At 43.1% G+C, this 19,250-nt stretch overlaps 1 protein-coding gene and 1 non-coding gene across 2 annotated transcripts in view; one reads left to right on the top strand and one right to left on the bottom strand.

The window, feature by feature from the left end:
- SHROOM3 (shroom family member 3) overlaps nucleotides 1-19,250 on the top strand; it is a 318,796-nt gene that overhangs the window by 54,121 nt on the left and 245,425 nt on the right. The window lies entirely within an intron of this gene.
- On the bottom strand, nucleotides 5,333-5,439 carry LOC122696696. The gene has a single exon (XR_006341826.1). It is a non-coding gene; the product is annotated as a U6 spliceosomal RNA (small nuclear RNA).

Raw genomic sequence — 19,250 nt, 5'->3', positions numbered from 1 at the left:
TTCCCATCTTTCAGTGTTCATGGTGTCCCGCCTCTTCTTGGACTAACTGGCCTTGCTGTTAAATCTCTCAGTTGGGAAAACACTCTTACTTTATTTCTCTCTTTTTTTCTATGTATTTTCACTTGCTATTCTTATCTAATTATCTTGTTGACCCAGGCATTCAAGAATAGGGAACGCCACAATACCTGAGAAGAAGTTGTAGTGGAAAGGATTCACGCCTCTAGTTCTGCATGGAATGTTCCCATTCCCTTCGTCATTCAGTGAATTTTCACTTGTCCTTTGGGTATCTCTAAACTGTCTTTTTTTGTTCTTCCCAGACTGTTTCAGAACCTCTCGCCATGATAGACTCTCAAAGTCACCTAATTCCCCTTCATGACTCTTATCTCAGTTGTAACTAAACAAACAAACAAAAAAAAAATGAAGTAATTCATTGCTTAAGGTCTATGTCGCCTGATGGAATGTAACCTCTCTAAGGACAAGGGCCATCTCTGTGTCCCTAGCTCTTGGCACAGCACCATACATAAAGAATGTACTCAATAAGTGTTCATAGAGAAAATAAATAAACATATGATGAGGTGACAGTTAGAAAAGCTCCAATTCTGTTCCTAGATCTGTTCCTAATTACTCCATGATCTTTAACAAGTCATTTCAGCTTTCTGAGCAAAATATGTTTTGATTCATTTTACCACTCTTTGATTTCTGATTTCACAGCCTACCAGTCAAACACCTTAACGACTCTTAACCCAAGCACTATGTTTGGGCTAACTAAAACTTCCCCTGGAACTTCTCAAAGTAGCTTACTTGTAGAGAAACTGTTTTTCTTTTGTGTTTCAGTAAGTTATTGCTAAGAAACAAATAAGTCACATGTTCAGTGGCTTAAACAATAATGTATTATTTCAAAATAAATAGGAAGAAAGGTAAGAGTAAAGACCAGAGTTTAAAAAACACATGCAAACAATGAAATAGACATAGAAAGACCAGGAGATAAGGCAGTGCATGATGCAGATGTTTGAGGAAAGAACATTCAAGGCAGAAATACTGTTAGTTCCAGGGTCCCCTAGTAGGACATGCCGGAAGATCAGGAAAGAGGCCCTGAGTAGGTGGAGCAGAGTAGGCAAGGAGAATGGAGGTGGGCAGCCAGACCACATTGGAACCTGTGGCCAACTTAAGGACTTGGACTTTGCCTCTGAGTGAGATGAGGAACCTCTCAGGGATTTTGAGCAAAGTAGTATGATTTGCAGTCTTCAGTTCTTTCCTCTGGTTTGAATTCTTCTACTTTGTTCTCTTGACTCTGGTCATGCAGATGTGTCCCTGGGTCATGAGATATAACAATCTAATTTTATATGATCAGAGATAGGCTGTTTCTTTGGGCAGGTTTTTATTTCATGTTTGTACATTGAGTTAGTGGGATTCCCTGGTGGCTAAGTAGTAAAGAATACACCTGCCAATGCAGCAGATACAAGTTTGATCCCTGGGTCCAGAAGATCCCCTGGAGAAGAAAATAGCAATCCACTCTAGTATTCTTGCCTGGAGAATCCCATGGACAGAGGAGCCTGGCAGGCTACAGTCCGTGGGGTCACAAAAGAGTCAGATACAAATTACCAACTAAACAACAACAGATTGTGTTTGCACTTTCAGTTCCCAGGGAGTTCACACAGATAGGGGAGACTGCTTTGTACTAATGGCAATTTCCAGCTGTATGCCTATGTTGTTTTTTGATGTTGTTGAAGGTTCAAATGGATAGATAGCTCAAGGAATATGGATAGATATATGTGGAAATGGATGGATGGGTGAATAGAGGGATAGGTGGATGGATGGATAGACAGACAGATATATAGTAGAGAGGAAGAGTAAGAAGGAGAAAACTTCCTTGTTTAGACAGCGCTCAAGGAGGACTGGTGAACTTTTTCTTCCTTTGTGAATTACAAACACAGAGTTCGGAAATTGCATGGTTGAATTATTTTTCCCTTAATTTCACCTTCTTAATAATCAAATATATTCTAATTTAACCAAATAGTAATTAGGTTTCTGCTTATCTCCTGGAAGCAGAGGGAACAGTAGAGAGATCTGGCACTGGGATACAAGTGGACAAGAGGCATATTTGCTGAATTATGAGAGTAGCTAACAAAACTGAACTTTGCCCTTTCGGTATGGGAATGCTCAATAATGCCTGGATCTTTTCTTTTGTGTTCTGGTTTTATGCAAACACAAATTACACTCTTGTTGACTTCACTGTAACCCATGAAACTGAAGAAGGGAAATCTGAGTCCCATAGAAGGCAGTTTCACCAAACCTACCTCATGCATTTGTGCGATGGAAACTGAGAACACCTGTGTTTACTAACCAATTTTATGAAGAAAGAAATGTCTCCGGCAGTAATCAGCACTGATATGAACAGACAGAGCTGCTTCTTTAAAATCATACATTTTAAGGACTTCTCTGACAGTCCAGTGGTTAAGACTCTACTTTTCCAATGAAGGGGGCACAGGTTCAATCCCTGGTCAGGGAACTAAGGTCCTGCAGGCTGCAAGTCATGGCCAAAATAAATAAATAAAATCGTACATTTTAGAACTGGAAGAAATCTGAGAAAGCATCCAAGCCTCCCTCTTTGTACAAATGAATAAAGTAAAGCCAAGAAATGCCTGTTTACCGCTGACATCAGTCTGTACTAATTGCAGGAAGCCACGTGGCATCATAGAAACAGCACAGTCGCTGCAGAGGTCTCTGCAGAAATCAGAGCTTGACCACTTACTAGCTGCTGTGGTCTTGGGCAAATTATCTTTGAGACTTTCTTACCTCATCGATCCCTACTTCGTGGGCTGGTTGTAAGAATTACACAACATAATATATAAAGCTCTGGCACAGAGTAGGTGCTCAGGAAATAGTAGTTATGATCTGCATATTTTGTAGGAATCAGTGTAGAGATCTTATACATATTTCATTAGATTTACTTCTAGGTGCTTGATTTGCTATAACAAATCATATTATTAAAAATTACTCTCTGTAGTTTATATATATGTATCTATATGTTATACACATAATTGATTTTTGTATATTGACTCTTTAGCTAGTGATCTTGTAAATTCAATAAGGCATGCTATTTATAAGGGCTTCCCAGGTGGTACCAGTGGTGAAGAACCCGACTGCCAATGCAGGAGACTAAAAGATGCGGGTTCAAACCCTGGGTTGGGAAAATTCCCCTGGAGGAGGGCATGGCAACCCACGCCAGTATTCTTGCCTGGAGAATCCCATGGACAGAGCAGCCTGGCGGGCTACAGTCCATGTGGTCACAAAGAGTCAGACACGACTGAGCAACAGAGCACACACATATTTATAGAAGAATTTTTGTACATATCTCATATTAGTTTAAGGAAGTACCTTTCTATTTCTAATTTCCTGAAATTTTCTTTGAAACCAAGAGAGTGCTGACCCCTTACCAAATGCTTTTTCTGCATCTCTGAAGACATTCACTTCTGTTCTGACTCAGCTTAGAACCCAGTACTAAAAGTCTGTTCCCTGGGTTTGGCTCTATCCTACATTCAAAATAGAAACTGGTGAACAAGAACTTGTACCAGGAGAGTGGAAGTATATGCAGAAAGGAGGAGATGAACAAGAGGAATCTTGATGCTCTGTAACAAAACGTTGTATACAGTAGCAAACTGGTTTAAGTAAGATAGAGCACGACCTCAAATTTTTTAAAGGCAGAGGACAAATTTTATATATATACATAGATAATTGTATTTATTTACTTTTGGCTGTGCTGGGTCTTTGTCGCTGCACGGGCTTTTCTCTGGTTGCGGCAAGCAGGGGCTGCTCTCTAGTTGTGGTACTCAGGCTTCTCACTGTGGTGGTTTCTTCTTGTTGCAGAGCGCATGGGCTTCTTCAGTAGTTGCAGCTCCCAAGCTCTAGAGCACAGGTTCGGTAATTGGGATGCATGGGCTTAGCTGCTCTGCAGCATGTGGGATCTTCTGGAATCAGTGATCAAACCCATGTCTCCACTTTTGGCAGGTGGGTTCTTTACCAGGGAAGCCTTAGACCTCAATTTTCAAAATTCCTTTTGATAACATGAAAAAGAAACCTCACCTCTGTATTATAGAAACAATGAGCAATTTTCCAAGTATAAAGTTTGATTGACTGTATTTTTTTTTTCAAATTTTATACCCAATAATCCCCATACCCAAAGTCTGATCCATTCTCCCTTGAAGAGTACTCTTTCTCACCACTCTCTTCCTGTTGAAAATCATTAAAATAGTATCTATAACACATCACTGCATAGAGGTAGTGCCAGTCAGCTGATTATGCAGTCTATCCTCGGCATGTTCTGAGTGCCCTGGATGGTTGGGATAGGGAGAACTGTATGAAGGCTCTATTAGCAATGAGATTTTATCATTGAAAGGTACAGAACTGGTCAATTCTACCCCAGGGTACCCTGTAGAAGAGGGGTCCCCAACCTCTGGGATCTAATGCCTGATGATCTGAGATGGAGCTGATGAATCAGTAGAATAAAGGGCACAATGAATGTAATGTGCTTGAATCATCCGGAAACCATCCTCCCACCTAGGTCGGTGGGAAAAATTGTCTTCCATGAACCGTCCCTGGTGCCACAGAGGTTGGGGACCACTGCTGTAGAATACACACTTATGGACTTCGGGTTTTACTAATACCCAAACAGTCTGATACTATAAAATGCTTTGTTCTTTGAACACTGGAGTTGAATTGAAATCAGCCCTAGTGCCCTCTTCTGGACATGAGAGTGTAATAGTCTTGTTCCATTAATCTAAGGTGACCCTGATGGTACAAAGACCTTTTAAGTTGTGAAGCCAGGCAATACGTCGCCATTTACAAGCTCTATGACCTTAAGATTCCTTAGTTGATAAATGGCAATATAAATACTGCCCACCTTATTAAGGTTATTGAGCACATTCAATCAGTTCAGTTCAGTCGCTGTTGTGTCCAACTCTTTGCGACCCCAAGGACTGCAGCACGCCAGGCTTCCCTGTTCATCACCAACTCCCGGAGCTTGTTCAAACTCATGTCCATCGAGTCAGTGATGCCATCCAACCATCTCACCTTCTGTCATCCCCTTCTCTTCCTGCCTTCAATCTTTCCCAGCATCAGGGTCTTTTCTAAGGTGTCAGTTCTTCTCATGAGGTGTTGAAAATATTGGAGCTTCAGCTTCAGCATCAGTCCTTCCAATAAATATTCAGGACTGACTTCCTTTAGGACTGACTGGTTGGATCTCCTTGCAGTCCAAAGGACTCTCAAAAGTCTTCTCCAACACCACAGTTCGAAAGCATCAGTTCTTCAGCCCTCAGCCTTCTTTTTTTTTTTTAAAAATATGGAACGCTTCACGAATTTGCGTGTCATCCTTGCGCAGGGGCCATGCTAATCTTCTCTGTATCGTTCCAACTTTAGTATATGTGCTGCCGAAGCGAGCACCTCAGCCTTCTTTATAGTCAAACTCTTACATCCATATATGACTAATGGAAAAACCATAGCTTTGACTAGATGGACCTTTGTTGGCAAAGTAATGTCTCTGCTTTTTAATATGCTGTCCAGGTTGTTCATAGCTTTTCTTCCAAGGAGCAAGAGGGATCGAACCCACCTCTCATGTCTCCTGTGTTGGCAGGCAGGTTCCTTACCTCTGGAGCCACCTTATGGAATATGATGATTTAGTTTTCTCATGGTACTGCCATACTCTCCATTTTCTCTGTGTGCATATGGTACTCTTCTCCATTTATGATCCCATTTATGTAAAAATAATTTAATCACATATGTGTATGTTTTGCCTTCTCCACAATAAACTAAAGGACAGACCTGAAACCATGAGGATACCCTGAGGGTGTGTTAATGCTCCCACTGGCAGGCCCAACCTCTAGAGTTTCTGATTCAGTTGGGTAGGTGCTGCCTGAGAATTAGCATTTCTAACCTGTGTGTGAAGAATCTGCCTGCAATGCAGGAGACACGTGTTCAGTCCCTGGGTTGGGAAGATTACCTGGAGAAGGAAATGGCAATCCACTCCAGTATTCTTGCCTGGAAAATCCCAAGGACAGAGGAGCCTGGTGGGCTGCAATCCATGGGGTCGCAAAGAGTCAGACACAGCTGCGCAACTAACACATACACTCAACATGTGTGTGTGTGAGGGGGAAGCTGCTGGTCTGGGGACCTCGGGACGGGAGAGCAAAAGGAAGACCTCAGGATGCAGACAAGCAAAGGTCGTGAGTAAACGGGCCCTTGGGGGGAATCTCTCCTAGTCTGAACTTTTCTTGTGAAGTGAAGCATGTGGGGTGACATCAAGGTGATGGATAATGATAAAGAGTTGAAAGCACAGATTTTGTACTGTACAGATCTGAATTTGAATTCGCTCTCTGCCAGATGTGGCTGTGTGACTGGGCGAGTTTCTTAACCACTGTAAGCCTCAGTTTCCTTAAGTGTAAGATGGGGATAAAATGGTCGTGGCTTCATAGGGTGACTGGAAGGCTTGAGATCATAGGCACAGGGCTTCACTCAACTCCTGAGCCACAGTGAGCGCCCTTTCAATGTTACCTCTTATTACGGCTTAGGTGGCCCTGTCACACGTGACTGCAGTCCTTTGGGAATGTTTTTATAGGTGAGACATGCAGGTTTGGACACATTGGTTTTTGCAGCCATGTACACCGATGGTCTGAGTTGTTGAGGACTTGATCTGAATGCATGTGCTGTGAGTGTCATCGTTCAGAGAAGTGGGGTGGCAAAAGGGACGGAGTCAGGGGTTCTTGTTTCAGTCTGAGTCTTACCTCAGACTGAATTTCTCTCAGCTTCCTTATCTCTGAATTGAAGGGAGTCAGATTAGAAGATTTCTATGGGCTTCCCATGTGGCACTAGTGGTAGATAACCGGCCTGCGTATGCAGGAGTCATGAGACAAGTGGGTTTGATCCCTGGGTTGGGAAGGTCTCCTGGAGGAGGGCATGGCAACCCACTCCAGTATTCTTGCCTGGAGAATCCCACGGACAGAGGAGCCTGGTGGGCTACGTACGGTCCATAGGGTCACAAGAGTCAGACACGACTGAAGCAGCTTAGCACTCATCCACACAAGGTCTCTTCTTGCTAGAAAACGCTGGTTTCTCATTGCTAAGGTGACTCCATGAATTTAGACTTTCTTCTGTTAAACACCAGGTGGCAGCAGAAGACAAGAGTCTTGGCTGCTCTTTGCTACCCCAGGTAGGGTGTGCTGATATCCCCCAATTTACACCGTGTTACAAGATAAAGGAGGCAGACGGCTTACGATTACCCCTGCTTCTAGCGGTTTCTAAGAAGCCAAGGTTTAATATCCCTAGAGTGATGCTTATGCCACTATAATCAGGATTTTCCTATTTTTCCAATATGTACACAAAAGATATAGGCCCACCCCTCAGCACTGGCCCCTTACCCACTATCCACATAGACATAGTCACGCATGCACGCGCGCACACACACACACACACACACCACCCTTCCCCAGGGCTTTATCTATCATGGCTACAGCTTCTCAGAGGAATACCTGCCAACTTCTTGCCTGTGATAAGCTGAGGGCTTCATGGCAGAAAGGCAGCTGTGTGCTTTACAGAAACTTCTTTCTTCTGGGGTCTGAGAGGATTTGAGGTCTGGGGGGCCTGGCAGTGCTCACCCAGGAAAATACATTTCAAATAAAACATCTTTTATTACCATTCTGTACCAGTGTATCCTATTCACAAACGGTGGAAGGAGAGACAGATCTGGTGCTTGGGATACTAATCCTTGGTTGGCTGCTGGCCCCCGGCCAGGCGGGCTGCAGAGGGGTGGGAAGGAGACGGGAGGTGGACCATGGAGTGAGATATGCAACCCAGTTGCAGAAGCAGGATAAGAGATCTGCCTTCAGAATCTAGATAAGGCTCCTCCCGGGACCCCTAGGGGCAGAGGCCAAGGACCTGCTTCAGGTGCAGGTTGGATGAACTTTAACAGAGGAATTTCACCCTTAGGCCTAGGGGGGTAGTGTGAGGCCTAAATAGGAAGATCACCATTCCCTAAGGACCTGGAGGACATCACGACAGAGGCAGTCTAAGTGGGGTAGGTGGACATAGAATGAAGGGCTAAAAAGTTAGGGTCAAGGGACTTCCCTGGTGGTCCAGTGGCTAAGACTCCACTCTCCCAATGCAGTGGGGCCTGGGTTTGATCCCTGGTCAGGGAACTAGATCCCACATGCCACAACTAAAGATCCTGCATGCCACGACAAAGATCTAAGACCTTGTGTATTGCTGCTAGGATCTGGCTCAGCCAAATAAATAAATTAAAAAAATAAAAATTAAAAAAGTAAAAGGTATGGTCAAGCTAAAGTGTTGGCACGTAGTACTAGAAAGAAGTGGACATGTAAATACCAGGGTGGAGCTGTTCAGTGGTTTAAGCATATGCCATGTGCTTTGAGCAACTGGAAGCTGTGCTTACCCTCCCCTCTGGCATCCAGTTCGTTTCCTGAGATACGCTCTACACGTCGGTGAGCAGTGACTGAAGTGGGGTTGGCCGTGAACTTGCACAGATGATTGGGGTGCTCCAGCTCCTCCTCGGGAGGGCGTCTCCAAACGAGAGAAAGGAAGGCAGGCCTTGAACTGAGTTTTGGTTTTTCAGAGAAAATCCTTTTCCTTCTTTCCTATGCTTCCTGCTAAGTGGTAGGAACAGAATAAAGAAGGAAAACAGCAGTATTTTGGAAACTGGTAGATTTGGAATGTGGGTTATTTTCTCAAAATTCCCTTGTTTTCCATCTTCACATGCTTGCTCTAATGGTCATACCCTTTGCAGGGTGCTTGGGGATCAAGGGACAAAGAGGGAAAATGCTTAACCTTGGAATTTGGTGGCCCTTGGAGGAGCCTCTATCCAGATTACCTCTAAAATAAGTGGAAATGGGGAAGGGAAAGAAACTCTACTGTGGCCTAATGGACTGGGTTCAGGGAGGCTGCCTTGAATGCTGGGTCACACATTTCTTTTAAGTGGGTGAGGCATTTCAGGGAGGGAGAATTAGCAGAAAATTCAGTAAAGATCTATCACAAATCTGAATTGTTACTCACTGGGAAGAAATTTATGGAGGGGCTAAGGTGAGAAATAGTTGATATTTGGCTAAAATGGAGGGAAGAAAGAAGGGGTGTTGATCATGATTGACTTCACTGGCAGTTCCTTAAAAGTATCCAAACAGTAACATCAGTGTGAACAAGTCCTGTAAAATGTAGTGATCCTTTGCAGCATGTCACCCTCCCCAGTCCAGCCTGGTGCTGTTACCTTAACAATGCTGAGCCCCCAGCTGCCATCTGGGGAGCTGGAGCAGGTTGGTTGGCTTGGTGTCAGAAGCTCATCCTGGACTTCTGTTGACCTCGGAGGACCCTCTGTGGGACTGTTGTACTGTTGGGTCTTTCATGATTCCTTACTAGATGTTTTCATGTGTGCTGTAGCCACGAAAGGAGAGAACCCCAGCTAAATGCAAGAGAAAGCTATGCTGGAGGGCTGTGGGAGAAGGGGAAGCTGGTTGCCATTCCAATTCTAGCATTTCAGGGAAAGACATTTCTATTTCATTGATCACATTTACAGGTGGTTACTTCAAAAGGAACTAAAGAGCCTCTTGATGAGGGTGAAAGAGGAGAGTGAAAAAGCTGGCTTAAAACTCAACGTTCAAAAAACTAAGATAATGGCATCCAGTCTCATCACTTCATGGCAAATAGATGGGGAAAGAGTAGAAGCAGTAACAGATTCTCTTTTATTGGGCTCCAAAATCACTGCAGATGGTGACTGCATCCGTGAAATTAAAAGACGCTTGCTCCCTGGAAGGAAAACTATGACAAACCTAGAGAGCATATTAAAAAGCAGAGACATTACTTTGCCAACAAAGGTCCATAGAGTCAAATCTATGATTTTTCCACAAGTCATGTACAGATATGATAACTGGACCATAAAGAAGGCTGAGTGCCAAAAAATTGATGCTTTTGAACTGTGGTGCTGGAGAAGATTCTTGAGAGTCCCCTGGACTGCAAGGAGATCCAACCAGTCAATCCTATAGGAAGTCAACCCTGAATATTCATTGGAAGGACTGATGCTGAAGCTGAATCTCCAATACTTTAGCCACCTGATATGAAGAATCAACTCATTGGAAAAGACCCCGATGCTGGGAAAGATTGAAGGCAGAAGAAGAGGATGGCAGAGGATGAGACGGTTAGAGAGCATCAGCGACTCAATCAATGGACATGAATTTGAGCAACTCCAGGAGACAGTGAAGGACAAAAAAGCCTGGCATATCCATGGGATGGCAAAGAGTCAGACACGACTTAGCAACTTAACAACAATGACTTCAGTGGGGGAAAGAGAGCTGGGTAATTGCTGAAGAAAAGCCTTTAAAAGAAAATGACTTCATTGTCTTTAGCAAACATCTAGAGACAAATCTCTGACCTTACCTGGTAGGCCTGAAAAAGTGCTGAGGATTAGGGGGAAATTTTGGAAGACTCGGGGACTTTGCTTTTTCTTACCTGGGTCAGACATTGATCTTTGAAAAATGGTCCACTACTGTATGGTCATTAACCGATCATTTACAAAGGTCTGCTGCTGCAGTTCCTAGAGCCAGGGAGAAGGCTAGAGTGGATTGAGTACCAGTGACCCACATTAAAAATCAACCCAAAGGTGATGGGAAGCAAGAAGCAACTTAAATGACTTTTTAAAAAATTTCTGAAAGCAATTCACTGGCTAAGTATTTAAGAGGGAGATATGAAGCATAGTGGCCTTCCCAGGTGGTGGGAGCAGTAAAGAACCCGCCTGCCAATGTAGAAGACATGAGACTCAGATTTGATTCCTGGGTTGGGAAAATCCTCTGGAGAAGGAAATGACAACCCATTCCAGTATTCTTGCCCAGAGAATTCCATGGACAGAGGAGCTGGGAGGTTCAGGGTTGCAGTCCATAGGGTGGCAAAGAGTCGGGTATGACTGAAGCAACTCAGCACACACATATGCATGAAGCATAATAGCATTTTTTTTTTGTAGCCACTGTGTGAAACTGTTTGGAAGTTCCTCAGAAAGTTAATAGAGTTACCCGGAGACTAGGAATTCCACTCTTGGAAATAATGCCTATGAGAAATGAAGACATATATCCACACAAATGTTTGTATGAATGTTTATAGTAGCATTACTCATAATTCCCCAAAAGTGGGGAGGGAAACTCAATTGCCTGTTAGCTGTTGATGGATAACCTAAGGTTGCATGGCCTTACAATGGAACATTAATCAGCCATAAAAAGGAATGAAGTACTGATACATGCCACAACACAGATGAACCTTAAATACATTGTTCTAATTGAAAGAAGCCGAACACCCAAGGTCACATATTGTATGACTCCATTTATATAAAATGTTCAGTAGAGACAAATCCAAAGAGATAGAAAGATTAGTGTTTGTCAAGGGGTGGATGTAGGGGAGCATGGGGAGTCACCAGTAGTGGATATTGGGTCTCTTTTGAGGGTGATGAAAATGTTCTGAAATTAGATAGTGATGATGATGGCATCCAATGTAAGTATACTGAATTGTGCAACTAAAAAGGGTGAATTTTTGGTATTTAAAATGTTATGGTATGTAAATTACATCACAATAAAATATGAAGCATGAAATTTTATTCAGGAAACCTTTAATAAATAACCCAATTACAATTAAAATAAAGCATAAGGAAAGACAGAAAAGAAAACACTAGGCAAAAGAAAGAAAATGAGAACCAATCTTTTCTCTCTCATTCTCTCTTAATCTCTAGCCTGGTCAAATACAATAGCTTTGTAATAAATTTTCTAGTCTCTAATCGTGCTCCCCTAAAATCCATCCTGCCTTTAATGAAACTGCTTTTTCTAAAGTCTACATCATGCTATGTCCTTGCCCAATTGCTTCCCTGTGTTGAGAGTAGATGAAGCTATAAGCCGAGATGTTTAGGGGTGAAGGACTTTGCAAGACCATCAGATTTTGCTTTACCAGAGCCCAAACGTGGGTATTGGAAGAGATCCCTGAACCAAATGGCCTGGGCCAACTGACACTATTGGGCAACAGTGCTTTGATCACTCTAGATGAAAAAAAAGGAGTATGATTTTTTAAAAAAGAAAACCCGAACCATCAGCTAATAGACAGGACTTTGAGCAAATTCCGGGAGATGGTGAAGGACAGGGAAGTCTGGCGACCTTAGGGTTGCGAAGAGTCGGACACGACTTAGCGACTGAACAACAACAATAGACTTTATGAAGTAAGCACATCACAGAAATACAAGGCCCCACTGCACATTCCCAGTGGCAGTCCCTGGGGAAAGTCCAGTTGATAAATGCATTTGAGTTTGATCTTTAGTCCTGGTTCTCTGAGTTTCCGGCCCTGGTCCTTTCATGAATCACATCTGCTATCTCCAATGCCAGTCCCAGCCCCACAAACGAAAGGGAAGTCTATGAAACAAAGTTTTCCAGGGAGGCTTGGAACCTCCTCTGAGCTAGCCACCACAGAGTTTTATTTCCAGCCAAACTGTCATCATATCCAGAATTCAATGATGGGTTATTGATGTTCTCACTGGAGGAAATTCTCTGCCCCCCACACCCTCATGAGACTTCTATTCATTTCATTATCATTGTAACTGTCCTCAGGGGAGGGATGAATTGGGAGATTGAGATTGAGGTATATACACTATTGATACTATGTATAAATTAGATAGCTAATGAAAACCTACTGTGTAGCACAGAGAACTCTGGTGTGCTGTGTGTGTGTTAGTCACTCAGTTATGTCTCTTTGCAACCCTATGGATTATAGCCCGCCAGGTTCCTTTGTCCTTGGGATTCTTCAGGCAAGAAGACTGGAGTGGGTTGCCATGCCTTCCTCTAGGGGATCTTCCTGACCCAGAGACCAAACCTGCAACTCCTGCATTGCAGGTGGATTCTTTACCCCTGAGCCATTGGCGAAGCCCGGATATATCTATATGATAACTGATTCACTTTGCTGTAGAGTAGAAACCAAAACAACATTGTAATGCAACTAAACTTCAATAAGAATTAATTTTAAAAAATGCATACAACTGTCTTTAAACAGGTTTCCTGGTGATTCCTCACCCCCAATCTTACAAAGGGATTAGATACTTTGTACCCAAAGGACCATTGCAACTATATCAATAAGGTTTCTTCTAAGTGTTAACCAATGCTTCCTGTTATGAAAGGAGTCTGAGCTTCCATGAGTGAAAAATTACCACAGGTGTAGGTGGAGAAGAGTTTGTGTGTTTGCCTATTCTGTACCACACCCTTATTGTCTAGGGACTGGCAAGTCACCCCAGTTTACTCGCAGTGGGCATTGAACAGGTGTAGGCAAATTACCTGGACAGGATTAAAGACAGGATGTCCAGAGAGGACCCATCCCTCCCCTCCCCCAGCCCCAGCAGGAAAACTGCATCCCAAGTACAGAACATCACTAACCCCCACATGCCTGGCTGACTGTTCTCAACTCTACTAGTTGACTGGGTGGCTTCTAGAATTCCTCTCTGGCTAAATTTGTCATTGTTTCAGATGATGTGCTAGATAAGAAGATAAGACTTAGAACTCTGATTCATGCAAATGAAATTGAAAGCTTTTCTCTTGGTTGAGTTGCTGATTTACTAGAGAATTTGCAGGGTTTATTTTTAGACATTACAGCTGCAACAGATCCCAGGATGTTGGAAATTTCTTCAACATTTTGGGATCTGTTCTGCTGATTCCCAGATTCATGGGGGCTAATGTTTGCTAGCAGAGGGAGGGAAAGATCAGGGGTTTTCAGAGTAGGACCCTGGGTCATCACTTGTCACCATGTGACCTTGAACCCCTGGTGGAACTAAGATCTCCTAGCCCAACCTGCCTGTAAAAGGAGTTGGCTTGAATGATCTACTGCACTATGTGTAGGAAGGGGGACGTGAAGGCCTTTTTCCTTCCAAAGTAAATGCTGTGAACTGTTAATAGTGAAGTTCCTTAATTCAGGTTTTTGTTTTTGAAATTCAGAAGGACAACTTTGAAAATGATTTACTTAAGTTACAAGGAAATGTCTACTTGAATAATTCTCAGAAGATGCAAGCAAGATGGTTATTTTGCTATTGTGTGTACGTGTGTTCCTACTGAAGAGTGAGAGTTAGACTCTTAGGAATCATATCAAATATCAAATTATCTCCATTTCTGATAGATAGGAGAAAAAGAATCAATGAACCTGTTAGAAGTAAATTTGGGAGAGGCTCAAACTCAAGAATCCTTTGGGTGCTGAGTCCCTTGAGGGCAGGGGCTGTGTGTATTCATGCAGATGGTCTCCTCCACCCCACATGAGCATCTACACAGAACAGGCACCTGGGAAATGTTTGCTGTTGTTAAATGAGAGCCTTTTTCTGAAGACGTTGAAAGACAGAGGCAAAGGCAGACTGCATTTTCATTAACACTCAGGGTGTCTTTCATTTTTCTCTTCCTGCTTTCCTTCCTTCTGTGGATTAGATAATCTAAATAATTTGAAAGGACTTGAAACAATGCTTCATATTTGGCAGGGCTCCATGGATCCTGCCTGAAAGTGAACGTATTTCTGAACCTGTAGTGACAAGTATGAGACCAGGCATCCAAGCCTCTTTCTGCGGACTCTCATTTACCTAGAGAACATTGAGATCAGTGCAGATCAAGAAATCAAACTCCTGAGGGCTGTTTTGAAATTACTTTAATTGAAAGTGATATAAACCCAATTAAGCAAAATGAAGATTTTATTGGGTCATCACAGGGAGGGCAGGGGCTTGGTTCAGTTCAGTTCAGTCACTCAGTCATGTCCCACTCTTTGTGGCCCCATGGACTGTAGTACGCCAGGCCTCCCTGTCCATCGCTATTTCCTGGAGCTTGTTCTAACTCATATCCATTGAGTCGGTGATGCCATCCAACCATCTCATCCTCTATCGTCCTCTTCTCCTCCTGCCTTCAGTCCTTCCCAGCATCAGGGTCTTTTCTGATGAGTCAACTCTTCAGATCAGGTGGCCAAATTATAGGAGTTTCAGCTTCAGCATCAGTTCCTCCAATGGATATCTAGGACTGATTTCCTTTAGGATGGACTGGTTGGATCTCCTTGCAGTCCAAGGGACTCTCAAGAATCTTCTCCAACACCACAGTTCAAAAGCATCAATTCTTTGGTACTCAGCTTTCTTTATGGTCCAACTCTCACATCCCTACATGAATATTGGAAAAACCATAGCTTTGACTACGTGGACCTTTGTTGGCAAAGTAATGTCTCTGCTTTTTATGCTGTCTAGTTCATCATAACTTTCCTTCCAAGGAGCAAGAGTCTTTTAATTTCATGGCTGAGGTCACCATCTACACTGATTTTGGAGCCCAAAAAAATAAAATCTGTCACTGTTTCCATTGTTTCCCCATCTATTTGCCATGAAATGATGGGACCGGATGCCATGATCTTAGTTTTTTGAATGTTGAGTTTTAAGCCAGCTTTTTCACTCTCCTCTTTCACTTTCATCACGAGGCTCTTCACTTCCTCTTCACTTTCTGCCATAAGGGTGGTTTCATCTGCATATTTGAGGTTACTGATATTTCTCCCAACAATCTTGATTCCAGTTTGTTCTTCATCCAGTCCAGCATTTCACATGATGTACTCTGCATATAAGTTAAATAAGCAGGGTGACAATATGCAGGGGCATGGTGGACTGGAACCAGCACAGGAATGGAGCCAGGAATGCTCTCTTCATCTCTCAACACTGCTTCTCTCTGCTTGTTTATCTTACTAAAACCCATGGGCTGAGAACTGGTCTCTGGTTCAGTTTAGTTCAGTTCAGTCGCTCAGTCATGTCCAACTCTTTGCGACCCCATGAAGTGCAGCACACCAGGCCTCCCTGCCCATCACCAACTCCCAGAGTTCACCCAAACTCATGTTCATTGAGTCGGTGATGCCATCTAACCATCTCATCCTCTGTTGTCCCCTTTTCTTCCTGCCCCCAATCCCTCCCAGCATCAGGGTCTTTTCAAATGAATCAGCTCTTCGCATCAGGTGGCCAAAGTATTGGAGTTTCAGCTTCAACATCTAATCCTTCCAATGAACACCCAGGGCTGGTCTCCTTTAGGATGGACTGGTTGGATCTCCTTGCAGTCCAAGGGACTCTCAAGAATCTTCTCCAACACCACGGTTCAAAAGCATCAATTCTTTGGTTCTCAGCTTTCTTTATAGTCCAACCCTCACATCCATACATGACCACTGGAAAAACCATAGCCTTGACTATATGGACCTTTGTTGACAAAGTAATGTCTCTGCTTTTTAATATGCTGTCTAACTTGGTCATAACTTTCCTTCCAAGGAGTAAGCATCTTTCAATTTCATGGCTGCAATCACCATCTGCACTGATTTTGGAGCCCCCAAAAATAAAGCCAGCCACTGTTTCCACTGTTTCCCCATCTATTTCCCATGAAGTGATGGGACTGGATGCCATGATCTTAGTTTTCTGAATGTTGAGCTTTAAGCCAGCTTTTTCACTCTCCTCTTTCACTTTCATCAAGAGGCTCTTTAGTTCTTCTTCACTTTCTGCCATATGGGTGGTGTCATCTGCATATCTGAGGTTATTGATATTTCTCCCAGTAATCTTGATTCCAGACTGTGCTTCTTCCAGCCCAGCATTTCTCCTGATGTACTCTGCATATAAGTTAAATAAGCAGGGTGACAATATACAGCCTTGACGGACTCCTTTTCCTATTTGGAACCATTCTGTTGCTCCATGTCCAGTTCTAACTGTTGCTTCCTAATCTGCATACAGGTTTCTCAAGAGGCAGGTCAGGTGGTCTGGTATTCCCATCTCTTTCAGAATTTTTCACAGTTTATTGTGATCCACATAGTCAAAGGCTTTGGCATAGTCAATAAAGCAGAAATAGATGTTTTTGTGGAACTCTCTTGCTTTTTCGATGATCCAGCAGATGTTGTCAATTTGATCTCTGTTTCTTCTGCCTTTTCTAAAACCAGCTTGGATATCTGGAAGTTCACAGTTCACGTATTGCTGAAGCCTGGCTTGGAGAATTTTGAGCATTACTTTACTAGCGTGTGAGATGAGTGCAATTGCAGAAATCCCAGGGCAGGCTTCTGACTGAACTGACTTATATCATGTGCTGCTTGGGTGTCCAGTGAGGCACTGTGACTGGGGCACCCTAGAATCACTGACTGCAGTGGGGGAGGGGTGACACCCCTCAAAGCAGGGATGCCTTGGAACTTCTCTGGTGGTTCAGTGGCTAAGATTTCACACTCCCAGTGCAGGGGGCCAGCGTTCAATCTCTGGTCAGGGAACTAGATCCCACATGCCCCAACTAAGACCCAGCACAGTCAGGTAAATAAATAATTTTTTTTTTTTTAGAAAGGGATGCCTTTCCTGGAAGAAAGGAGGGTGCTGGATAACAGTCAGGTTCGTTTCTAGGGGCCAGAGAGTAGATGGAAAGAGAATGACTGCTGACTAATAAGCCCTGGCTTGCTCCTAAATGTTCAGAGGAATGCGCTTACCTTCAGCAACCGCTGTGCACTGGGATGAGTAGAAAAAAGGCAAAGAAAAAAAGAGCAATATCAACGTTGCAACAAATTCAGCTTGACATTCCATTCACTGATTATATGTCCTAATGTGAGCGCGAGTGGGTGACATGAATCTCATTGATCTCATCTCCCCACAGAACAAATATCTCTTCCCCCTAAGTGTACTATTTAAGTACATGTGTTTTTCATAGAACTTGGCACTTGAATTCAAGTCTTTTATTTAGTGCTTAGTCAGAAAAGCAGAGCTCAGTTTCAGCACAGCAGGGGGATACTGTGCTGGGCTTACAAAGAGGCAGTTGCTCAGGTGGTATATCCCTAGATTTCTCAGCACAATTTTGTCTGTATGTGATTTTTGCCACATATACAGACAGATTTTAGAAATTAAACTTCTATAAGATAGGATATTTCTTATGTTTTTGTAGGTGCATCTGAATGTATTATTCAGTTGAAATTTCTTTACTGAAACTCTTTCCCATTTATATGAATATCTGGTAGAAATGGGAAGAATGACTAATTAGTAGATTTGGGAGATGTCAGGTGTGACATTATTGCTACATAGGAAGCTTATTTTTAAATATTTACTTATTTATTTGGCTGTGCTGGGTCTTAGCTGTGGCATGTGGGTTCTGGTTCTTGGACCAGGGATTGAACCCAGACCCCCTGCATTGAGAGCTCAGAGTCTTAGCCCCTGGACCACCAGGGAGTTCTCAGAGACAGTTTTTAATTTGTGTAGAGCTTCTTATATTTTACTCATTCTTTAAAATTCTGCTTGACGCTTTAATGGTATACTTAAGGATAGACCACAAGCCTAGGTTCTTTTGGATCATCTCATTCAGTCTTCCAGTTAATTCTTAAATCCCGAAGGACCATCTGGGGTAGGATTGAATACCCCAGTAACCTAGGATACCTCTCAGATAGAGCAAGCCTCTGATCTTCAGACAACTGTAACCAGTAAAACGATGTTCCCTGGGTATTCAGCCTGATTCTGAACTCCCGTAACTTACACCCTTTGATGTAGTGTATGTGTTCCCAGAGCCATATGGAAATCATCTCATCCCTCTTCCTCTTGGCAGCATTTCAAGCCTTTGAAGAGACCAGTCTTGCCCCTACATGTCTCCTTTATATTGTCCCCTGCTTTCTTCTCACCAGTAGTTCCTGAGGATGATGGTGATAATAATGTGGCACTAGAAATAATAATCAACATTTTTTGGTTTATATATATATATTATATGCCAGATGTCATTTTAAGCAGCTTATATATATTAACTCATATAAATCTTATAACAACCCTATGAAATGAGCAGTATCCCCACTTTATAGATGAGCCACCGAGAGGTTAAATAATGTGCCCAGAGCTTGCTAGTAAGTAACAAAGCCTGACTTTGAACCAGGTGGTTTAGCCCCTGAGACTCCCGGCCTGACACCATTGTGAGAGGAGACGCCTCTGACATGATCCAGGCTGGCCGCAGTCTCTGTTAGAAGGACGTCTAGTAGTGGTCTATGGACTGTCTCCTACTCAGTAAATTTCTATTAACGCCACCCAAGTGTCCATGAGCCGTATGCGGTACCTTGTAAACAATGAAGCACAGGGGAGCTCATCAACTCTTTTTACCGGTGTGGATATGCTGTGCCTCATCCAGTGTGTGGTGTTGACTCAGACTAAGCCAATTAGAAAAATTACTATGGATTTCCCCCTGGTATCTGGGCGCCTGGAACTAGGA

The sequence above is a fragment of the Cervus elaphus genome, chromosome 6 (assembly GCF_910594005.1).
Source record: "Cervus elaphus chromosome 6, mCerEla1.1, whole genome shotgun sequence".
NCBI lineage: Eukaryota > Metazoa > Chordata > Mammalia > Artiodactyla > Cervidae > Cervus > Cervus elaphus.
The sequence above is the reverse complement of the archived record's forward strand: the minus strand, read 5'-3'. Positions and strand labels throughout refer to the sequence as shown.